Source organism: Thamnophis sirtalis, unplaced genomic scaffold, assembly GCF_051295495.1.
Source record: "Thamnophis sirtalis isolate CommonGarterSnake01/CBP01778 unplaced genomic scaffold, rThaSir2_p1.2 scaffold_14, whole genome shotgun sequence".
Lineage (NCBI taxonomy): Eukaryota > Metazoa > Chordata > Lepidosauria > Squamata > Natricidae > Thamnophis > Thamnophis sirtalis.
The window spans coordinates 39456651-39481957 of NW_028261394.1; the positions used below are offsets into that span (position 1 = coordinate 39456651).

General features: G+C 39.8%; 1 protein-coding gene across 3 annotated transcripts in view; it reads right to left on the reverse strand.

Moving 5' to 3' along the window:
• Nucleotides 1–23071, reverse strand: part of ZNF536 (zinc finger protein 536) — a 328547-nt gene extending 305476 nt beyond the window's left edge. For all 3 annotated transcript variants that reach the window (XM_087729574.1, XM_087729576.1, XM_087729575.1), the window contains exons 1-2: nt 22953–23071; nt 9868–9984 (exon numbers count right to left, since the gene is read on the reverse strand). The gene's annotated coding sequence lies outside the window, so the exon portion shown is untranslated. The remainder of the gene's footprint in view (nt 1–9867; nt 9985–22952) is intronic.
• Nucleotides 23072–25307: the final 2236 nt, after the last annotated feature.

Consider the following 25307-nt stretch of genomic DNA (forward strand, 5'->3'; position numbering starts at 1 on the left):
AGATCCTTAATGGGACCAGGGTAAAATACTAAATGATCTCATTCCATCACTAATGTTTATTGAGTTGCATGATTATCATCAAATCTGTTAGGGCTCACAGACCATAAAACTACAGAATGGGAAAAAGGATGTTCTCGGGCATGTTCAGAATGGTTTGTTATAAAGAAGCCACATGGTTGCGTCTGGAAGGAAGAACAAGAATGGATAACTTCAGTTCAACTTCACGGTTCATCTGGGTTCAGGAGAACCCGTAGCTAACATTATGGCTGGTTTGGAAAACCTCCAAATCCCACCCTGGCTGGCCCCACCTGCCCCCCCTCCCCCCCTTCCCCTCCCCTCCCTGGAGTCCCCACAGAGCCCATTTTGGATGCGAGGTAAGTGCAGAGCCCATGTGGAGGCTTGGGGAGGGGGGGAAACGGGCCTCCTGGAAGTTCCAGAAGGCCGGAAACGGGCCCATTTCCAGCCTTCAGAAGGCCTCCGGAGCCAGGAGAGGCAGTTTTTGCCCTCCCAGAGGCTCAAAGAAAGCCTCCGGAGCCTGGGGAAGGGAAAAATCCCCCCCAAACCATCGTGCAGGAGGCCAACTAGGCCACATCCAACATGGCCACACCAACCCAGCAACTGGGCAGAGAACCTGTTGCTGAAATTTTTGAAGACCACCCCTGGGTAACTTCCAGACAGACCAAGATCTATCAATCAGGAAGTTTTTAAGAAGAGATTCGACAACCATTTGTCTCAAATGGTATAGGGTTTCCTGCCTGACCAGGACATTGGACTGCAAGATCTCCAAGCTGCAAGATCTCCAAGCTCCCTCCCAACTCTGTTAATCTGTTAAATTAAATACTAAGCTTTTTTCTTGGGAATTCTTGGATGTTTTCTGGCATGGAAGAGATGACACTTTCCCAATCTATTAGAGTCTGGGGTGATTCCTCTTCATAGTCTTCAGACCCCTTCCCCCCCTCAAAAAAAAACAATGTAAAAGTTTCCTGTTGGAGTAAAGCTGCACATATTTAGCTTGAGGAACATGTGAATCTATATAGGCAATATCTCCAAGAAGCTAAAAGTTGCCTTCTTCTTTGTTGAAACAATTGTTTGGATTTTCTTAATTCGCCCTAAATTCATACTGTATATAGTTTGGCTAGGCATTTAAATCTTCTGTCATTAACCTTTCTATGGAAGTTTGTTTATATCCCACTTTTATTTGTTTTAATATCGTTTCATTTAACATCTCATCATTTTTTATGGTAATTTTATTAAAGATCACAATTAAAAAGATAAAATAATTGCAAACCAAAAGAAAGCTAAAAGAATAAATGCTGATCTGTAAACCAGTGGAATGGCTTGCCCACAGAAGCTGTAGGTGCCCCATCTCTGGAGGTTTTCAAGAAGAGAATGGACAGCCATTTGTCTGAAATGGCATAGACTCTCCTGCTTGTGCAGGGAGTTGGACTAGATGACCACCAAGGTCTCTTCCAACTCTTATTATTCTATGTTCTATGTTCAGTCCTCAATCTTTAATTTGCAATTTGTCATTTCTTTTCTTTATCAACTATCAATTTAATACCTCATTAAGAGGTATAAGAGAAAGAACATTTACAAATTTTCTGGTGTTGTAACTTCCAAGTGTGTCTTGGTGTGTATGTAAATGAAAAGACGCAGGTGTCTAGTTACTTAGAGCAGTGGTCTCCAACCTTGGCAACTTTAAGACCTGTGGACTTCAACTCCCAGAGTTCCTCAGCCAGCAAAGCTGGCTGAGGAACTCTTGGAATTGAAGTCCACAGGTCTTAAAGTTGCCAAGGTTGGAGACCACTGACTTAGAGCATTGCTCTAAAGGTGCCAAACTGCAATCCTTCCCTTCTTCCATCTTTAGAGCTTCAAGAAAGCAGGTGCACAAATTCTGGTATCTTTTATTAAGGGCATATCACTCACTATCATACCATAAATATGAGATAGAAAAATAGTCAGTTTAACTTGATGTGTTCCTGTTGAGTGAAAACTCGAGTAGCATTCCATTCCATGATGTATTCAGGGAAGACACAATCATATTCAGTTCCCCACTGTTACTACTTGGCAAAGGGAAAAGGGAAAGGTTCCCCTCGCACATATGTGCTAGTCATTCCCACCTCTAGTGGGCGGTGCTCTTCTCTGTTTCAAAGCCAAAGAACCGGTGCTGTCCAAAGACATCTCCATGGTCATGTCATGACTAAACGCCGAAGGCGCACGGAACACTATTACATTCCTACCAAAGGTGGTTCCTATTTTTCTACTTGCATTTTTGCATGCTTTTGAATTGCTAGGTTGGCAGAAGCTGGGACAAATAAGAGGGGCTCACGCCGTTATGGGGTGCTAGGGATTTGAACCGCCGAACTGCCGACCTTTCTGATCAACAAGCTTAGCGTCTTAGCCCCTGAGCCACCACGTCCCTCTAACTTGGCAAAGAAGAAACCAAAAAAGAAAAAGAGAGAATTTCAGAGGGAGAAAAGGAGGTAGAAAGAGGACAATCAAAACAAAACAAAGAATTTAGATAAACTTCCTATGATATCAAGTACGGCAGAAGCTTCCAAGATCGCTCAGCAAAACAGTAGGTTCTCTCTGAGCAAACAATGAATTTACTGAGGTCATGAGAATGTATGTTGAGGAAGATTAGGAGGGGGGGCTTTTACTTTTTATCAGAGAGTTTATAATCAGAAGAGAGAGAGCTATATTCTTCTTTCCTTCAAAAACAAAAAATATTCAGCTCACTTCAAGTCAAGGAAACCACCTAACATAGGAGAGGTTAGAGTAGCAAGGGTGGTTCTGGAGAAGACAATCTGGAGAAGAATCTGGTCTGCTCACTCCATTTGCTCTTGCTTCTTTCTATCATCTCTGATTTAGTGTTGGAAAGCAAGACTCTGAAACATGTGGCTCTCAGTCTAATTCCTAAAGGCTTCTGCGGAGTCTGTTGGTTCACACTCTGGCAAAAACTCTGTCAAGAATCTAGGAGTACTGATCTCAAATGATCCAAGTCCCAGAACTCACTGTAACAGCAATGCCAAAAAGGCATTAACCTAATTTTACGAAGCTTCTTCTCCGGTAACATTGTATTGCAAACTAGGGCATACAAAACCTTTGCCAGACCAATTCTCGAATACAGCTCATCTGCCTGGAATCCACACTGTATATTGGATATTAATACAATTGAGTGTGTCCAGAGGTATTTCATGAGAAGAGTCCTCCACTCCTTTGCTAGCAACAGAACCCCTTATGCCACCAGGCTTGAAATTTTGGGCTTGGACAACCTGGAACTACGCCGCCTATGGTCTGACCCCTAAGCATAGCACACAAAATTGTCTTCTACAGTGTTGTACTTGTCAATGACTTCTTCAGCTTCAACCGCAATAATACATGGGTAAACAATAGATTCAAACTCAAGGTAAACCGCTCCAAACTCGATTGCGGAAAATACGACTTCAGCAACACAGTGGTCAATGCTTGGAATGTTCTACCCAACTCCGTTGTTACATCCTCAAACCTCCACAGCTTCAACCTCAAACTGTCCACCGTGGGCCTCACCCCATTCCTAAGAGGTCCGTAAAGGGGGCGTGCATGAGCGCACCATCGTGTCTCCCGTCCCTGTCCTACTCTCCCCATTTATTCATACTCATTCCCTTTGTTCATGTCCATGTTTAGACTTATACCTGTTATCTTGTACATGTTTGACAAACTAACTAAATAAAATAAATAAATAAAAATGAGGCAATTGCTTGAGGCAATTGTGGAAGTTACCTATCTCATGGTCTTCTGTAACATCTCTCAAATATCTAGTAGCAAGAAGTGTGCATTTGCTTTTCATTCTGGTAATTACACCAGAAAGTAAAGCAGGGATCAAATTCAGTATGAACGATAGGAGGATCTCCACTGCTGTTACTTTTTTGCTCAGTTTCTTGATTATACAGGCTTTGAAACTTTTATCGGCACAGAAGAAAAAGCTTTCCAACCCTTCTTCCCCACACGCTATTGGCTGCGACATCTGCATTGTTCTGCTGCTTGTTAGTGGATAAGGCATTTATCTTACGTTCAGACTACATCAACAAGGTCAATTTTGTTTCAAGCCTGTAAGAAGATGATTCTGCAGATGAATTAAGCCCTGATTGAAAAGTTGCATTTTCAAATGCCTAATCACATTTTATTTCAAGGCACACCAAAAGCACAGCAAAGGCGTTATTTGTTTGCACATTTCAAACAACAAAACATGTAATGTTAGTAAGCTTAGGAAGGACGTTCAGGAGACAGTCAGGTAAAGATGAAGAAAAAACATGTGAGGGGCTTATAAGAAACTGTTTCTGAGATGGTTTTCTGTTCCACAGAATGAAATCTTTGATGCATCCTAATGTTTTAGCATGAGAGTTGATATTGGGGAATGCTGGGTATGGTTGTTATTCATCATAACTCAGCAGATTTGATGGCACGGAGACAAAGAGAATTGCAGAACATTGAACAAAACAGGAACAAGGTGAGTGGTTCAAAAGTCTGGGACTACTCTTTGATCTTCAATAGCAATAGCAATAGCAGTTAGACTTATATACCGCTTCATAGGGCTTTCAGCCCTCTCTAAGCGGTTTACAGAGTCAGCATATCGCCCCCACAATCTGGGTCCGCATTTCACCCACCTCGGAAGGATGGAAGGCTGAGTCAACCCTGAGCCGGTGAGATTAGAACCGCTGAACTGCAGATAACAGTCAGCTGAAGTGGCCTCCAGTTCTGCACCCTAACCACTGCGCCACCTCGGCTCTTCAGCTGTCACTCTATTCCCAGATGGGCAACTGTGGCAGAGAACACATGTCCTCTGTGGCACTGTGGCAGGGGACACAATGTGTCACTGATGGTTGATACCATCAGTGACACAACTGATCCCCAACTGGTCCAACTTGACAATATTTATCCATATCCTGGTTGCATCCCATCCTCACTACTACAATGTGTAGGACATGAGTCTATCCTTAAAAACATTTCCAGAAATGATTTGACTGGGCTGCTAAGCTGTGCAAAATATAGTCTGATACAATTTAAGGCCCAAGTAACTAAAGGACTGGCTCTCCCATCATGAATCTGCCTATCCACAAAGATCAATCAACATATCAGCCCTGGAAGCCATCTTTACTGTTGGAGCTTTAGTGCCTGGGAAAATGGGAGGGGGGATTACAAGGAGAGGAGGAGGATTAGCCATAACAACATTCTTTTCTCTGGGAGTTGAGGGTATTCGGTCTGCACTTGGAAGGGGTTGACTGGGAGTTGTCTCCAGTTGGGATGGTGAATTGATTGGACCATGTGATGGACTTGTGGGTGCTGGGGATGGATATTTGACTTTCTTTTGGGTGGGGAAATCCCAAAACTCTCAGATTCAGGTTTTCCCAGATGTGCCAATATGACATCTCTTATAAAATGGAACTTTGAGGAACTTCAAGCCTTGGAGTCTCCTTTCGTTGGGAGTGTTACCTGGAACTCTGACAATGATTTCCTTCTGAAGACACTCTTAATGTCAGAGGTTTATCCATTTGAGATGTGAGGAGCACCTTCCTCCTTATCACTCTAGGAATATTTTTGGGCTCTCTTCTATGTGTCCCTAAGGAGTTGGATTGTGGGCTTTATTCTCTCTATATTTAGAAAAACTGTCAAGATGCATTTCTCTTGTCATGCTTTTAACTGCTAATTAATTTTAATTTTAATTAGATTTCTTTAAAAAAACATAGTCTCTATGTTCATTGTTGTTAGCTATTCTGAGCAGAAAGATGGGATTAAAAAGTGAGTAAATAAAATCTGCATTTCAACCTGAGCGACTCTTGGCCCTGACCAAAATGTTAAGCGAGGTTCCCAATTTCTTCACCTCTTGGTGGTGTTTTTCCACATTTGATGGGCAAATGCTTCTGACGGTTCCTCAGAAGCCAAATAAGAATAACATCACCCTAATATCATGAGAGAAAATATATGAAAGAACAAATACTTTATTGAGTAAGAAATAGCACTTCGGGGGGGGGGGGTGGATATAGGAAAAGATAAGCTACTTTCATCATTTGGAATCATTTCATGATTGTTTTTGAAGTCATGGTATCATATACATTATTATAGCCTATTGAGTTGGATCAGGTAGGCCTAGATTCAAGCTCTCAATTAACCATAGAGTTGGCTTATAGCTGGTACTATCTTTTAGCTAAATCTACCTCACCTCTGTGTGGGACACGGTGGCTCAGTGGCTAAGACGCTGGCCTTGTTGATCAAAAAGGTTGGCAGTTCAGCGATTCGAATCCCTAGGGCCGCATAATGAGTGAGCTCCCAATATTTGTCCCAGCTTCTGCCAATCTAGCAGTTCAAAAGCATTTGAAAATGCAAGTAGAAAAATAGGAACCACTTTGGTGGGAAGGTAACAGCGCTCCTCCGTGCGCCTTTGGCATTTACTCATCGTGGTACATGACCAAGGAGACGTCTTCAGATAGTGCTGGCTCTTCAGCTTTCAAACGGAGATGAGCATCACCCCCTAGAGTTGTGAATGACTAGCATATATGTGTGAGGGGAACCTTTACCTTTACCTCAACTCTAGGATTACCAGAGAGATCAAGACTCTATGTAAGCTGTGAAGAGCTCTAAAGAGAAAAGGTAGAGTCTCAATAAAGAGATGAAGAATCGCTTAAAAAAATCAGGCACAAACTATCCATTTTGTAGGACTCTGCTTTTCATGGTGGAAAAATGTAAAGCAAGCATCCATCAAAAACCACTGTTGAGGTCCAGCCCCGATTAGAATGAATGTATGTGGTTGTTGCGATTTTAAACCGCTTTTTTTTCTCTCTTTTTTGTAAGCCGCCAAGAGTCCTTTGGGATTGGGAGGCATATAAATTTTATAAATAAATAAAATAAATAAATAAATAAACCAACATGATGACTTAAATGGAACCGGGTTGTGCATGACTGTTCACTCTGCTTGGTTTCCCCAACCACCAGGTTAAATGAAAAAGACCCTGTTTGTGACTCATCTTATATAAACCAGGAAACTGTCGTAAGCCGGGAACAATTTCTGACTTTACCTGCTTAGAAACTGTCTGGCTTTGTTAACAAGGCTCACTAGATATCAGAGGAGCATGGTGCTCATTTCTGAATAAGTTAGGAAAAAACCATTTCTATATAAAGTCATCTAGTCGCTCCTCCAGAAAATTCCTACCTTTCTCCAAGTACGTACTCATTTTCAGAAACCACAGGACCACAATTTTGTCAGGATCTCTAAAAATAAAATCGTGTAGTACGCTTCAGGGGTGAAATTCAGGAGGTTCTGACAGGTTCTGGATAAGCAGTAGCGGAAATTTTGAGTAGTTCGGAAACCGGGTAAATGCCACCACTGGCTGGCCCCAGAGTGGGGTGGAAATGGAGATTTTGCAGTATCCTTCCCTGCCACGCCCACAGAACCAGTAGTAAAAAAAAAAGAATGTCACCAGTGGTACGCTCCCATCATATCATTGACAAAATAATAATGAAGTCTTGTGGTTTGGGGAAAAAAGCAAAGCAAAAGAAAACAGGTCTATAGGAAATGTTTCTGCTTCTTGAACGTTATCTCCTGTGAGCCAAGATCTGGAGCTCTTCCCATGGTGAGGTCTTCCAGTACTTATCCCACTCGAGAACTGCTTCCCATTCTATGTTTTACTTTCCCCGAAGGGTGGAAAAAAATAAAACAATCCTCCCTTGCTTGGCACATAATCTCTAAATCTTATAAGCAATGGAAACAATTTTTCAGTCCGAGCAGATTGGCAGTTGAGATCATTGGTTTTGCATACTGTAGGGAGCTAAACATTTACCTTATTAAAAGACTGCCCTCCAAAACACAGTGCAGTTAAATAAACTGTTACCACTGTAATTGTTTTACAAGCACACTGCTGATAATATTATGAATTACCACTAATGTCTAGTTAGTAAATTAATACAGGAGTATCATTTAGTGTTAATTCCAGCGAGTTTCCTGAAGTTAAGTATATGAAGAGGGATTAGTTTCCTTCAAGACTGAAATGTGCCTAAGAAGAAGGAGTGTATCACACACAGCAGTGCAGAAAACAACACCATGAAGCGGCATGCCAGGAATAGTTGGAAGTTTCCGGACTTGTCCGCTTGAGAACTCACCAGCCCAGCACCTAGGATGAATAGACTTTGGGCTTCAAGTGAATGAGGAGGAGATAAAGATGACAGTAAGACATGAAAAGGGTGGCTCAGTGGCTAAGATGCTGAGCTTGTCAATCAGAAAGGTCAGCAGTTTGGCGGTTTGAATCCGTAGTGCTGTGTAACGGAGTGAGCTCCCGTTACTTGCCCCAGCTTCTGCCAACCTAGCAGTTTGAAAGCAGGTAAAAAATGCAAGTAGAAAAATAGGAACCACCTTTGGTGGGAAGGGAACAGTGTTCTGTGTGTCTTTGGTGTTTAGTCATGCCGGCCACATGACCATGGAGACGTCTTCAGACAGCGCTGGCTCTTTGGCTAGAGTTGGGAATGACTAGCACGCATGTGCGAGGAGAACCTTTACCTTTTACCTTTAGGACATGAAAACAGTTTTATTCTAAGATCTGATGGTCCCTGCTCTCCGACTGATCTTTTTTCCTTCTTAGAAGTCCACTCATCTAACGTCCCTGAGATCATTGTCACCCTAATGTTTATTAATAATACCTTCATCAATTAGTAATAAGCCATAATTGATAGCAGCTTTTATCAACTTTGTTAGATTATCACCCAAGAGTTATCCACCGCAAAGATTTAAATGCTTCATTTTATTTTTAACTTTCCCTTTTCTCTATTTCAGTAATGTCAGGCAAAGATCTATGGTTTTACTACATGAACAAATGATGGGGCAGAATAATTTATGACTTTGACTCCAGCTTTCAGGGAAGCTATTTCCAATGTTCACCTCTGATTTGGTTTATCAAAAGCTACTCAAACTAACAGCAGAGTTACTCACAGGTAGATGGTTTTACTACACCTCAAGGAGCGTTAGACAGAGTCTATTTACAAAACTTAACCTGCCTGCCAAGAAAGTCTATTGCAGGTTGAATGAATTAACTCAACATGCAGAAGACCCACAGTTGTAGTTCTGGATAATAGGCCATTGGGTGAGTATAGGAGGAAAGCAGCAAGGACCTGTTGTGGCTACGGATCACCCTAGTAAATGATGCTACCAGAAATATACTGAAGACCAGTGATGGGATCACATTTCAAAAGTTTTCCTTGGCTTGATAAGAGCTAGAGACAATTTGACATAGTTAATTGTTTCGCTGCATACAAACCGGGTAACAGACATTTAGTTAGGGAAGTGCCTAGTATGAACAACAGTGGCATGAATGGTTCGACTCTGGTGCTCCTCTGAGACTTGTGGGCATTTACAAACTTTCCTTCCATCAGTGAGTCCTAAAGGCCACAATGAACAAGAGTGTGTACATTGCAACAAGTCAGTTACCAGATCCTTGAGAGGCTAAACTATGCCCAGTGAATTTGAACCTTGCAAAAACACGTTAGAGATATGGATTTGATGGAGCAACCATGTTGAATTTCAAGTGAAGGTTTTGCCCCAAACCTTTGGCCTCCATGCTTTCTTTTTATTAGAGAAAGAAAGTTTTTGCTCTATCATTTCATCTCCACGACGGGCCCATTTTTACAGTCTCTTCCCTACCCTCTTTACAACTGAAAGACCAGGAGTCAACTCCCCCCCCCCCCCCCCCCGCTTGCCAGTCCTGTCTGGAAGACAGAAGTTTCTCCTAATGAAGAAAGAGTCATTGTGAAGCAGCAATCCAGAGGTCCTGATATGCCAGGGAAACAAGGAAAGGAGGGGAGGGGGGGAGGTTGTATTCAGCAAAGAATGCAAGCATATCTTACCTTAGCAGCTTAACTGCATACTTGTTTTAAGGACTGTCAGTCTGGTTAGCAATCACTCAGTGAAAGGATGCAGCCGAGCTTGGCACTGACAGATTGCCAAGGGGGCGTCCCACTTCCCTATCACAAAAGAAAATAAAGAAAAGGGATGATGTAAAGTGAAAAGTAGCAAATTCACCAAATCACAGCAATGCGCAGAGGTCAAGGGAAATTCAACGGCGGGGTGGGGGGGTGGGGGGGGAGGTTAAAGATGAAATCAGATCTGGGGCTAGGAGAAATGACAATCTATCCTAAAGCAAGGCCAGTGGTGACGTGGGGCAGGCAAGACGCTAAATACTGCACAGCACTGGGATCGTTCATTTTCATCAGATCAATAAAAGCTTATATTTATCAGGATTCCAAGCAGCTGCCACTTCTGACAACCTCCACTTTACTTTCCTCCCTCCTTCTGCTAGATCAGGGCAAAGAGAAGCAGGAAAGGGAAGGAAAAAAGCCGCTTTTAATGCTATTTACACCTGAAGTCACAATTCCATTAAGAGGACCTGTTTTGTTAAAGAAACAGGAATTGATATTATTATATTGGCAGGAGCTGGGAAGTCTTCTTTGTTCTTCACTCCATGTTTTTTTCTCCCCTTTGCAATCCAAACTCAGCAAGAAGGTTTTCTGACATTAAGTGCACTTTTTTGTTTTTTGGGTGGGTTCAAACTTACCATTTACAAAGAGAAGGAGAGGCTTGCTGCTAAAACAGTTACTACTCTAATCATCTGTACAACAATATTTGCTATCAGGCATTCTAAATAGATTATCACCAGTCCATCTGTGTCATTATTGATTTATAAGGCTTTAAGCGGCTTTAAAATGGAAGCTTTCCCACTAAAGGGGGGGGGGGGTTTCTTGTATAAATCAGAAGCATACTCAAATATAGCAGCCATCACTCAAGAAGAGTGACCATGTGTGCACATGCACATATTGTGTGTTTGCATATGTGTGTGTGTCATAGACACACACACACACACATTCATTTGCCACCCCCTTAACTCATAACAAGAATGAGAAGATGATAAATTGCTTGTAATATACTGATCCAAACTGATATGCAAATTTTGTTTTTTTTTTAAATATATGACTTGAGTAAAAAGAGGCATCATTAACATATGAATGCTCTATGCAAATGATCGTGACAGAGCAGATGTTGCTGCATGTAATTGACCTATATTGAGAATTGCATCAGACCCCTTAACTCTATTAATTCACTACCCGGTAACTAGATATTGTGCCCCCCCCCCCCCCAAAAAAAGTACATTCTTTGAAACCATACACTGGAAGTAAGTCTGACAGAGTACCAAGGATACTAAAACAAGGTCATTGTCACCCTTATTTTGCTGTCATCTGCATTCTGCTCCTTATGGATGACATCATCAAGTGCCTGTGTAAATCGATCACTTAATAGCATTTAGAAAAATACTGCAGTAGGGAAACAGGTTAGGGGGAGAATTGTCCCAGTTTTTTTTATTCTTTCTCTTTGGCAGAAATGTCATACCTCTTAAACTGAGGGCTTGCTTCTTCCTTTTTTTTTTCTTTTTTGCATGAGTGCACTGTGAAACACACAGATGCCATTTTATTCCCTGTCTTTATTTTTTTTCCCCTCCCCTCTTCTTCTCCGAATGACATTAAATTGTATTAAATAGCCTTTTGTCCACAGGGCACAGACCACCCTGTATATGATAATGTATTAATGCCCCCACGTTCTAACCACTGAGCTGAAACATTCGGAGACTTGGAGGAGAAGTATGAAGCTTCATTGTGTGTGTATTGCCTGCTAACAACTGTGACACATACTAATAGAAACATACCTAATAAATTACTGCTTTCAGGTCTACCAGGCTGACATTTCTCTGCAAGGGACAATTTTATATTTGTGGCACAGAACAAAATTGCTTCATATGAAGCTACTGTGGATTAGCATAAAAATTAACACTTAAATTTCAGCTTATTTTCTACCCTCTCTTCCTGCCACAACAATCAATTCCTCTTATAAATCTGATTAGATTTTATGATGCTTATTATTCAAAGCATGTCTCAACACAGCATCCACAGAGCTTGAAGACTATTTGTTTAAATGTGGGAGGGGGGGGAAGCAGCAGATAAATCTATAGGTATTTTTTATTACCCCATTCCCAACCAGTTTCTTTCTCATATTGTAACATCAGTAATTGATTGCACACATTAATTAACATGTAAGGTAGAATTTCTGCATTATGCATGATTTATTTTCCTATCTAGTTAGTAGCATTGTCTGCTGACCTTGTGCTACTAGGACATTGGACTCGATTTGGGTCCACATATAAACGCCAATGTTCATTCCCCCGAAAGTTATTAATGTCAGATATGAAATGAGATTTTTGATTTCACCTGCTTACTAAACCACCAAAGCAGTTGTTCCCAACAAAAGCAGGCTTAAAAACCTGGAAATCTGAAAATGATCAATTGCTGAATCTAAGTGGCATGCAACTATGTTCAGGAGACGCAATTCGGCAGGAGAGAATGGACAAATATCCTAAAACAGGACCAGATTAAAACAAATAACAAACAAACAAACAAACAAACAAACAGAAGGGCTGTTAATAGGGAAATCATGAAAAATGGACATTGTACATAAAATGCCTACCATTGTACATACAAAATCTCCCTCTTTACATGATGACAGAAACCTGACCTGACAGAACACCAAGTGGTTAGGCTGATTTTTTTAACCTGTTAAATTTAAAAATAAGGTTTCCAGGCCATTAAATATTTTACGCTAAAAGATTACCTTAAAACTGCATATCAAAGCTCCAGCACAAGCTTTGATGTCCATATGGTGCATCTGTGTTAGCAGAAGGAGCACTGGAAGTTACCTTTCATTGTCAGGTTCTATGCCATACTCTACTGCAATATTGTTGACAATGACTAAAAGTGAATCTCTAAAACACCAAAGGTGTGTTCTACTCCTGAATCACATCTCAGAAGACAGGGGTGCGTGTGTGTGTTATGGGAGGTCTGGAGACTATTTGGATCTGCATAGCCTTCTTTGTCCCTTATTTTGAAATGGGGGGAAAGCTCTGTTTGAAGGATTGCCAAATTGGTGTTGACTCTAAAGGCAACTTTCTTTTATTTCCCTTTCCAACTGGAAAGGTGATGCAAAGCCCATCACAAGACTGAAATCTCATAGGCCAGCATGGAAAACCGCTATTAGTGGAGTGGAGTGGAGTGGAGTGGAGTGGAGTGGAGTGGAGTGGAATGGAATGGAATGGAATGGAATGGAATGGAATGGAATGGAATGGAATGGAATGGAATAGAATAGAATAGAATAGAATAGAATAGAATAGAATAGAAAATATGGAATAGAATAGAATAGAATATTCTTTATTGGACGTAATTGGACACATAAGGGATTTGTCTTCAGTGCCTATGCTCTCAATGTACATTAAAAAAAATACATTCATCCAGAATCATAAGATCTATCCATTCTCAGATAGGATGACCAGAGAAAGGAATGGTCCAAGGAACCTTCTTGTGGCCTGATCATTAATGATCTCTCTACCAAACCACCTGGTTTTGATCTTTATCACTTGGTCTGGACAAAATTAAACAGAATTAGGCATAATACTGGCAGAAGTGCCTCTGCGGGGATGGAAAGATTCCCCTTGTTGCGATTGTGAGGCTGATTTGCAAACTATTAAACTTATTGTGCAAGATTGCCCCACGACGTGTGTTCTCTGCTTTCCTAGAAAATCTGCAGGAAGCAACACTAAAGACAATCGCCTGGATAGCTGAATTGTACATCCAGTTATGAGGCCCCGTAAATGTTTTTGTATATATAATTATGTGGATTGTGTGTATATGTTTACTCCTCTTCTGTCATGTTCTCATCATACACTAAATAAATAAATAAGGGGAATTATGACAAGGAGATCAGAGGCCTATTGTCCTTAAATGATGTCACTTCTCCCATATTCATTCAATTATGAGCCTTTTTCTCTTTAAATAATGAGCAGGAGGTTTAGCTCAGTAAGCGTTGCCCAATAAGGCCATCAAGGGAGAGTTGCTTCCCTCTCTGTGACCCATTGAGAAGCAGAAATATAGGCATTATCGGAGGGTTGATTATCCTCAAAATTTCCTTTTCAACAGAGAGTTATTTCCAGTCCAAATGTATCTAGCTTTGCCTCCAACCCAATGGATTGTGTTAAAGAGCCATCTGCTATCAGGAATTTTGCATCCATGAAAGTACTCACCAACCACACTCATAATAAAGGAGAATAAAAGAGGCTGGGAATTAGCTCTACATGCTCTGACTTTTAGCTCTCAAAAAGACCTCTATTTTTGTCAATAGTATTTCAAAGGTATGTATTAGAGGGGAGGAATCTTAGCTACTCTACTGCTGTTCAAATCAGTGGGAACCACGCAACCCAAAATGAATGCAATGCTTTAAAGATGCTTTAAAGAGAAACAACCAATACTTATTGTTCATATACAGTGGACGGTTTTTTTTCAGACCTCCATTTTTTACCGTTGTTTAGTTCCCACAGGAGGGTTATTAGCGACTTTTATGACTTTAATCACTTGCCAAATCTGACATTGGGGGGAAAAAAGGAAAGCTTTAACACCTCTGCCATTTTGAAAACAATGTTCTCAGGGACTCGACACTTGGATGCAAAGCTGATGGGGACTGGCAAAGCAGAGCTGCCCTAATTTGGAATCCTTCCCAAATCTGGGAATTTGCTGAATTCAGCAAGAACTCCCAGAATTCTGAGATAGGCTGGACATGGACTACAGTGATTAGGAACACCGGGAGCTGAAATCAGACCAGTTCAATGAAAGCACCAGCTATGGAAGGTGTCTTCACGTCATATCACTGAAAGGTTCTTCTATTAATTTGTTTATTTAATACATTTATTGGCTGCCCATCTTGTCACAGGATAACTCTAGGCAGCATACAATGTTAAAAAGAGGGGTCCTTGTGCTCTCTGAGCTTGGTTCTTTTCTTGCAGATGTTTCATTACACAAACTAGATCACTTCCTCAATAGTAGTTTTCAAGTTGATGGGGTTACCTATTTTGGCTAATGAAACGTCTGCAAGAAAACAACCAAGTTCGGAGGGCACCAAGGACCCTTCGTTTTAACCCTGAGCTGCAAATCTTCTCCTTCAATGTTAAAATACAAATAAACATACAATATTTTTTATTTTAACATTGAAGATTTATTGAACATTGAACGTTCATCATTATATTCAATGATAAAAATGCAAAACCTTGGGGAGAAGGGAAGGAAGTAGGAAGATCCATGGGGAGGTGGAATCTGTTATTCATAGATAATATTAATGTGAACGCTCCCCTCTTGGAACCCCAAGCCAACTGGCAGAGATAGGTATTTTAGCTCTTGTGGAAGGTCAGGAGAATTGGAGTCAACCTCACCCTGGGGGATAAGATGTTTATCACCTCTATTCTATTTCTCCTTTCTGTCACATCATTTGTTTTATTGTAAGCTCGGGGGCAAGGGCCATATGGGTAACCTTAGATTTACAACCACTTGTTTAGTGAACATACAAAGTTACAACGGCACTGAAGAATATGACTTATGACTAGTCCACACGCCTACAATCACTGCAGCATCCCCATGGTCACATGATCAAAGTTTCAGCACTTGGCAACCAGCATGCTGCCATGTCCCAAGTCATGTGATCACCCTTTGTGACCTTCCCAGCCAGATTCCAACAAGTAAAGTCAATGACAAAGCCAGATTCACTCAACAACCATGTGATTCATTTAAAGAGTGCAATGATTCACTTAACAACCAAGACAAAAAAAAAGGTTTCAAAATCAGAAGCAACTCACTCAACCTTCCTGCCTTCCTTAGCAACAGAAATTCTGGTTCCATTTGTGTTGATAAGGAAGGGCCAAAGATCCTGTCTCACCCAGTTGGCCTGGGCGAGACAGGGGGATGGAGGTAAATATTTGTAAAAGTTTTTTTTTTTTCAAAATTTTCAATTAAAAAAAAGAAGAAACCTAGTTAAGGAAAAGCACATTGCTTTTTCTTCTAAAAATATCACCAGTCCCTCAATGAAATCTTTACATATCATCAGGGTTCAACATTGGGAGAATTTCAAACTATTTTTATCAATACCACAATGTATTGAATCTGGATTAGTTCTTACGGTTTCCTACCTATTATTTGTGCTTCGCTACAGTTTATTTCTCCACCTGACATTGGTTGCAAACTACAAACCAATTACTTTAGACCAGTTAGTGGAATAAACTTTTCTGCTGTCTAAAAATGAATTGTAGATGGTGACCTTTTGATTTTAAATATAAACCTATGAATAAACCCTTCAAATCCTATGATATAAGGCACTCACTTCAGAAAACCTAAAATCTGTAGTGATGGTGTTATGCTGTTTATATTATCACAATATTCTTATTAAAACAAGCATCATATTCAAACAAAGTACAAGTACATTTTTATTGGTTTTCTAAATAAGCTTGCAATAAGATGGTTAAAATTTGATCATAAGCTTGGAGAAAGTTCTGTTTTATTTTTGGCAAAGCACTGTTCCTGCAAGTTTCAAGTGATTGATTGTCCAAAGAAAGACAATTCATTGTTCAGTTTCTTGGACACAAAGGTGCCATTGTCTTCAGTCTTATTCTCTTCTCATTCTAAAATATCCTATTATTTATTTTAAAGAAAACATAAATGACCATAACAATAAAATCTAGCTACTCTATAATCATGTATTTTATACCTAGCCAAATTCCTTTCTCAACCATATGAGCTTCTTATCATCTGAATAGTTGTTAAACATAATGGCTTGTTTGTATGGTCCAAAATTGTTTCAGAAAGTCATTTCATATTTAATATTTTAACTCGTTCTCTGCTGAGATTTACAAATGTTTTAATCTTTGCAAAGCTGCCCTGAGTTGTGTTTTAAGATGGACAGCCGTACAAATCTTTAAAGTAAATAAATAAACTCATTCCTAGGCGGTGTTTCATTCTCAGAATATTCATATAGTGTTTCAAGAGAAATACTTGAGTCAAAAAAATCACAAGAGCAGTCCCTGCTAGATAAAAGGAGATCTGAAATACTGGTCAACAGTTTGAGCCTAAATCAATAAAAATAAAAAGTATAAATGGTTACTGGACAACACAATTTTGGATTGGAAATTCAAGCTATATTGGACTGTATATGAAGACAGGTAGTCCTTGACCTATGATCACAAATGTTTCTGTTACTAAGCGAGACAGTTGTTAAGTAGGTTTTGCTCCATTTTACAACCTTTCTTTTTTTACAACCTTTCTTGCTGCAGTTGTTAAGTGAATCACTGTACTTGTTAAGTTAGTATCACAGTTGTAAAGTGGATCTGGCTTCCTCATTGACTTTGCTTGTCAGAAGGTCGTAAAAGAGGATCACATGATCCCAGAACAATGCCACTGTCATAAATAGAAGTCAATTGCCAAGCATCTCAATTTTGGCCATGGGGATGCTGCAATGTTCGTAAGTGTGAAAACGGTCATAATTCACAGATGAACCACCAAGTAGCCTCAAGAGCTCTCAGGGAGAGTACTAACAACCAGATGACTGCAAAGAAATATGATCCTCCCATTCTCTCCAAACTAATCCTTCCATCGCCCCCACCATCCTGCCAGAAACTGATGAAGCTTCTTGGATGAAAAGCAAAATGCCTTTCTCTTCTTCTTCCTCAAAGAAAAAACAGCTCAGTTGCCTTTTGAAAAAGCATCTTTGAGACATCTGAAAAGAAGGTTGAGGATGGATGGATTAAGGGACATATCCAAGGGGCATGTAGGTTGTAGAATTAACCCCATCTAAGCTGTATCATCAGATCACACTTTGTCCCTTCTTACAAGTGGATTTCCCTTATTTACCATTCTAAGGGGAAATTTATGGGTGTGTGGCATTTATAACCCATAAGTTTGTCGTTTTTATTGCTGTGGGTCAACTATTTCTGAAAATAACCAGACTAGTGGTTGTGTTACAAGGGTGTTTAACTTGAGTATCTTTAATTGAACATGTTATGAACACTTCTGACACCATTCAGCTAGTGTGGCATTAGTAGGTTAATGCAAATTCTCTATTTTTATGTAGATCAGTTAAAAGTAAATTAATTAGACAACGAAAAAGAGAAAATGTGTAAATAAAGTGAAGGCTTAGTTTTACGGACAATTTCACAGCCAGCTCAGAACACTTTTTAAAAACATAAGATTACCACTAAAATGGTTATACTCAAGATCAGGAAAGATAAACCCTTTTTTGATTAAAAAATACAACAGAGGAGTAATTTGATTATAGATATACTCAGATAGTGCGTTCTGGAGGAGAACAATGCCTGAAACTACATAACTTGCTGCCTGCATAACTGCGATTTGCACATTTAAAATGATAAATTTAAGGCTATCAATACTAAATCAATTCCAGGAAGAGCAGATAAAACTGGAATAATTCATCATATCACTATATTGAAAACACAAAGAGGATGCAGAGGTAATGGAATGCTTTGACTTTAATTTGGTTTTAGGTTTTTCAAGGACAATTCTCCCTGCAAGACTTTAACATATGCATTTTTTTTTAAAAAAAATCATCCTTCAGCACATCTGATCCAAATATACTAATGATTTTTATTGGTCAGATCTTGAAAGCAAGGTTTATTTTAATGGGGTAGGCATTAATTAACCCAACATGTACTATCTTTCAGCGTATCTGGCCAAGAACTTTCATTTACTCGTGTTTATTGTGAAATGTTTGCATTCCCAACATTGGAAGCCCACACACAGATTATTTCATACTTCTCCTCAGAGCACTTTACAAAAGTTAAAAGAAGTTATTGTTTTTGATTAATGCATTAAGAAAAGCCCCGAAACCAGATGCTCAGAAGAAACACATTCTTCATTAAAACGTTGAAATGGCATTCATATGAAAATGAAGCGCTTAAAACAGAAGTTAGGCAGGCCAGCTTTTCATCATTTTTTTAGGTATCCCACAAAGAATTGACTTTGTCCATTTTGGCACATAACTCAACAGGAGACTTTTAAAAAAAAAACACTTCACCAACATATTTAACTGTAACAATTATATCTTTTTTTTAAAAAAAAAAAAACCTAAAATCTCACAGTAGATAAATAGATATGTTGGGATAGTGTGTTACAGATGGGAATTCTAAAGTGGGGTTGTCATCTTTTGATTAAGAAAAGGAAATGATTTCACTAAAAAGACATTCCCTCTTGTGTTGTTTTCTTTTAACCGAGTTTGTACTTTCCACTGAACTGGACATATTTATTGAGTCTCATAAGTTACTTCACAGTTACCAACATCACTGTAATCTCAACAAACTATCTTTTTTCTTGCCAATTATCTAAATATCATAACTATAAAATATCTTAAAACATTCTCTGCAGTGTAAACATCTTAGCTACAAAGTCTTAAGTGTAAACAGAACGATGCATCAGAATGATTTTAAGCGATGTTATAAAAAAAAACTGCTCTTAAAAACTAAACAAAAAATGTAAAGCTTCCATCTGGTTTATGATTTTTCCACTGCAGAAATGCTGCTGTGTGCCAGTTTAGTGAACCATAGCTTACTAAAAAGATTGCCGAGGTCACCAAGAAACAAAGAGCAAGACTTTTAACGGTTACAGTTTTCTCGCTTTTATTTCTCACACATCGTTCTGATATGGCTCGAATAGAATTAATACTACAGCATAGAAAACTAAGATAGACAAAACTTTAGGTGTGTGCATGTATGTATGTATGTATGTATGTATGTATGTATGTATGTATATATATCTCCACAATCTGTTTAAAAGGGGACCATTTGCACAAAGATTAATATTTTGCAAGAAGTGTCATTTAAGTAATTATGGTTGATTCCTGTGATTCCTCTAAGTGTGCTGTTATCACCCAACTGAGATGAATTTATGCCTCCTTTACAATCTGTACACATATAGTTAAATATAGATAGTAAATTGCAGATGGAAGGAAAAGAACTTTGAAGCTTCTTTTTGGAAGTTTTGGATAAGTTTTGAAGGAGTATTAATTTGGAATTCCAGGGGAACGGTTTTACCTATTCCGTAAACCTATAGAAGGGAAGAGCTGATGGCATGATATCAATCTGTTATTAGGGAGGGATGGGATCCCTTTTCATTCTTTCAATTTTCTTCTTAAAAGCCTCCAGTGATGGAGCATCCACAACTTAAAAGGAGGGCCATTCCACTGGTTGATTGTTTTAACTGTTAATTCAAGGTTGCTTCTCTCCTTGATTAGTTTCCGTTTCTTGTCTTACCTCTTGGGGCTTTGGAAAATAGATTGTCTGTCTTTTTTTGTGGCAGCCCTTCAAATGTTGGAGCACTGCTATCATGTCACCCCTAGTCCTTCTTTTCACTAGACTAGACATACCCAATTTCTGTAATGTTTTCCATCTCTGCTCAAGTCATCCGTTTGCCTCTTGATTGTTTTACTAATGGAGTTATTTACAGTATCTCTTTGCCAGGATAGCAATTTTAGTTGTGAGTATGGATAGAGTTATAATTTACAACTCTTCCCTCCACAATATTCATATTTGTGAGCAGTGGTGGGATTCATCCAGTCCGCACCTATTTGGGAGAACCGGTTGTTAACTTTCTAAGTAGTTTAGAGAACCGGTTGTTGGAAGAAATCTCCTTTTGATTTTTCCCACTTTACAGGGCTAATCCTGTAAGGAAGGCAGGAAGGAAACATTCTGGTGTTGTTTCTAGCCTGATCTTTATTGCCCTGCATACAGAAACTGCCTCTGCGGTTAACCCTTATGACATAGTAACAGCTAATGCGAAGCGCCCATTGACGTGAGTGACGCTGAGTTGGCCATGCCCACCCAGTCACATACACCAAGCCCCACCTACCCATTGGTCATTAGGGCAAAGAACCAGTTGTTAAATGATTTGAATCCCACCACTGCTTGCGAGATAAGTTTCTTTGTGCATATGGAGGGTGGGGGATGTCTAGAATTATTCTTGTGCACAGAATCTTTGTGGATATGGGTGAAAAGTTGTTTTAACAAGGACTATTTCTCACACACCTACTTCATTGCTTTTTTTATTAGGCCGTTGGATCATTTTGTGAGGGACATCCCTCATTTCGTTTTTAACTAAGTCAAAAAATACAGGGTTTCCCCCACCCACTCTCTCTTTCTGAAACTGCCAGGAAAACATAATGTTCATATAAGCAAGGCCAGAGAACTTTCAAATCACTTTTTTAAACATGCAAAGGATGTATGTCTTATGGATGGTTTGTTATTTCAATAAAAGAAATTATCCAAAATAGCCTTTTCTAAATAAAATTGAATAAGGGAGAAATGGAACTGACATCCATTTTGTTTGAGTCCTTAAAGATCTGAGCTTCAATCTCTATGCACTGAAAGGCAGCAATAATGAAAAGCTGGTAATAAATGTTTATAAATCATAAATTAGAATTCCCAACTCTCTTTTTTCTGAGGGGTTCTCGTGTTTAATGGGCATATTTTATAGCATTAAATTGAATATAGAATTACAGAGTTGGAAGGGACCTTGGAGATCTTCTACTCCAACCCCCTGCTTAGGCAGGAAATGCTACACCACTTCAGACAAATGGTTATCCAACATCTTCTTTAAAGATTTCCAGTGTTGGAACATCCACAACTTCTGGAGGCAACTTCTGTTCCACTGATTAATTGTTCTAACTATAAGGAAATTTCTCCTCCCTTCTGAGTTGCTTCTCTCCTTGATTAGTTTCCACCCATTGCTTCTTGTCCTACCCTCAGGTGCCTTGGAAAATAGTTTGACTCCCTCTTCTTTGTAGCAGCCCCTGGGATATCCGAACACTGCTATCATGTCTCCCCTGATCCTTCTTTTCATTAAACTAGACTCAGTTCCTGCAACAATTCTTCATATGTTTTACCCTCCTGTCCCCTAATCATCTTTGTTGCTCTTCTCTGCACTCTTTCTAGAGTTTTAACATCTTTTTTACTTCATGGCTTGGTAGAGATGAGTAAGAATGTTGTGCTTTTGTTATCGACATCTTAAAGTTTCCAAACTTTTTCAAACAAAGGGAAAATCTATCTATCCATTCATCTAATGCATATATATATGCATATAGTTCATGCCTAATATACATACATAAACACAAGTAATGCCATCTGAAAACCATCTGGAAATCAGCATTCATTTGTCTTGCTGTCCAGGCCAACATTAACATTTACTCTGAACATTTACTAGTAGAGTAAACGTCACAAAAGAGGGAGGCACTTTACATCAAAAGGGAAAGATGATATGAAAAAAATAATCTCGTAGTTTCTCTCTTTGAGTACACTTTATTTTCTTAAGAAGTAAGATTAAAAATACTCCTCAGAGGCTAACTTTCTCTTCCTTCAGCCTTTGCCCCAGCATTGAATATAACAGCCCCAGAAAATTAATTCTGTATTTCTGTGTATTAAGGTAAAGGTTCCCCTCGCACATATGTGCTAGCTATTCCCAACTCTAGGGGGCAGTGCTCATCTCCGTTTCAAAGCCAAAGAGCCAGCGCTGCCCGAAGACATCTCCATGGTCGTGTGGCCAGCATGACTAAACTCTGAAGGCGCACGGAACGCTGTTACCTTCCCACCAAAGGTGGTTCCTATTTTTCTACTTGCATTTTTTACCTGCTTTCAAACTGCTAGGTTGGCAGAAGCCGGGACAAGTAATGGGAACTCACTCCATTATGTGGCGCTAGGGATTCAAAGTGCCGAACTGCCAACCTTTCTGATCGACAAGCTCTGTGTCTTAGCCGCTGAGCCACGTCCCTTTTCTGTGTATTAAGCAGTTGTAAAAAACCTTTCTAGCAGAGGTGGGTTGCTAATTTTTTTACTACTGGTTTGGGCATGCTCCTTCGAGCACTCTCACGTGTGGGTGACGCTTCTGCACAAGAGCGTCCGGGCAGGTGGGTGGAGCCTCCCACCAACACTACTACCAGTTCGGCCGATCTGGACCGAACCAGCAGCAACCCACCTCTGCTTTCTAAATTAGCACAATAATACACAGTAGCATTTTCTTACCTGGGACATATAGAATCTTTGATCTTAGTAGTCTGTATACACGGATCCAGAGACCAAATTTCACACAGAATCCCAATTCAGAGCAGAGTTGAAAGCCGGCTGCTTAATCACTCCGTCTCAATGTTCCCATCTGTGAAAACAGAATAATTACTAATTGGATTAAAGCAGGGAAGACCTAAGTTAACCGTTACGCAGTTAGTAGCTGGAGGTCTCTAATGCCTATTTGGTTAGATCTGGTTGTGGGAATGCTGCAACGGTCGTAAAGGTTGAAAAAGTTGTAAGTCTTTTTTTTTCAGTATTATTGTAATTTGGAACGGTCTCTAAATGAACTGGATTAACTCTATTGGGATAAAAGAGAACACAAAGAAAAGTTTTCCTCCCCATTATTCTTTTCCACAGCAGCCCTAGCATACCCAATGATTAATAAGGTTTTTTTAACCATGTAATTTTTACTTCTGCACCCAAATACATAAAAAACCTGTACAATCCAGTTCCCACGTTGTTTGTTCACACAGAGTAACAGGGTGGTTCACTGCTGTTGCACCAATTAGCTCTCAAAAAAGGCAGAAGCAGTACTTTGATTGGAAATTTTGCAGTGCTAAATGTACCTCCTTTGAGCTGAGTTCAGCACAACCTCCAAATCTTTACTTGCAGCCATATGAACTTTTTTTTTTAAAAAAAAAAATTCATTATGTAGTCGGTGAACTTTTTTCTTCTTTGTAATTTGTTTAACTCAGATGTGTCTTGCATTGAAATCTGCAGTTCATAATCTTCGTTAATTATAGGAGACATTCCATTCAAAGAACAAAATGAAAAGTGTTGATGGAAGAGATAAATCCTCTCTCTATCTCCCTCCCTCTCTCCCTCTCTATCTTTCTCCTTCTCCTTCTCTCTCTCCACACATATTTAGACAAACATACACATGCATATAAATATATATGGTATAGTATATATAGAGATAGGGAGAGAGAGAGAAAGAGAAATGCATATAGAAGTTCACAATTTATGCTGAGTTTGTTCTTTTTATGAGTTATGTCCTATTGTTTGCCCTCCTAATTGGATGACTAAGTATCCAACATTTCAGAAATGTTAAATTGTGTATTCAACTTGTCATTCATCCTGCCCTTTGTAGGGCATTGGATAGCTACTGAGAGCATCCAATCCGAGGAGCCGTACGCAATCCGTGCAGCCAATCACAAGAGAAGGAACTGTAATCATGCAGGCAAAATCAAGTGGTATTCATCGGAGAAAATCTGCAAATGATTCTGGAATGACATTTCTGTGATCCTTTTCCAGCTATGTTGCCAAAGAGAAGAAACACAATATTGAAATGTTTCCTATAAAATATTGATTCCTCCGTATCATCATGTGAAGAAGTGAAATTCTCTCCCTTTCCTAAAATGTGCAGAAGAGGGGATTTTAGCAGTTTTACACTCCTGCTCAGCATCTCAACTCTGCCAAAAGAAATTATATTCTAATGTAGCTTGGTGTCTCTGGTGCCTTCCATTGTCTCAGAATAGGCAACCAGGTTGGGAAACAATTCGTGGCAGGGACTCTATGTCTTTTTTTGCATTTGGACATCCTACATTCAGATACAACATGCCTGATTCTGTATTTTATCTGTACGTGCAGCTGATTTAACTGATTCATCCTCTAGTAGAGATGAATGGTAGAGCTACCAACCTATCTTCCACTGAGGACCTGTATACTGCACAAGTCAAAAAGAGGGCTTTGAAAATATCTACAGACCCCTCGCATCCTGGACATAAATTGTTTCAACTTTTGCCCTCAAAAGGACGCTTATAGGGCACTGCACACCAGAACAAGACACAAGGACAGCCCCCCGCCCCCGCGAACACCATCACGCTGCTAAACAAATAATTCCCTCAACCCTGTCAAATAATTTACTAAGACTGTATTACTATTATTCTTCTCTTCCTTACTAGTAGCTATCTCTTCCAACTTATGACTATAACCATGTTGCTTGATTCTTTCGGTTCACCGACAAAAGGGCGTACGACAAAAGCGCGCCTGACTAAACCGCGGTGACAAAACCGCAAGTTCTAAAGCGCACTGATGAATGACCGCTGAAGCACGGCGACAACAGCGCGACGAGAGAAGCGTGCTGTAAACCTAACCCTAACCCTAAACTTAACCCTAACCCTAACCCTAACCCTAACCCTAAACCTAACCCTAAACCTAACCCTAAACCTAACCCTAAACCTAACCCTTACCTTAACTTAAATCGCGCTTCTGTCAGCGCGCTGTTGTCGTCGCATTGATGACATCGCGGTTTTAGCAATGCGGTTTTGTCGGCGCGCTTTTGTCGTGCGCACATTTGTCGGGTCACGGATT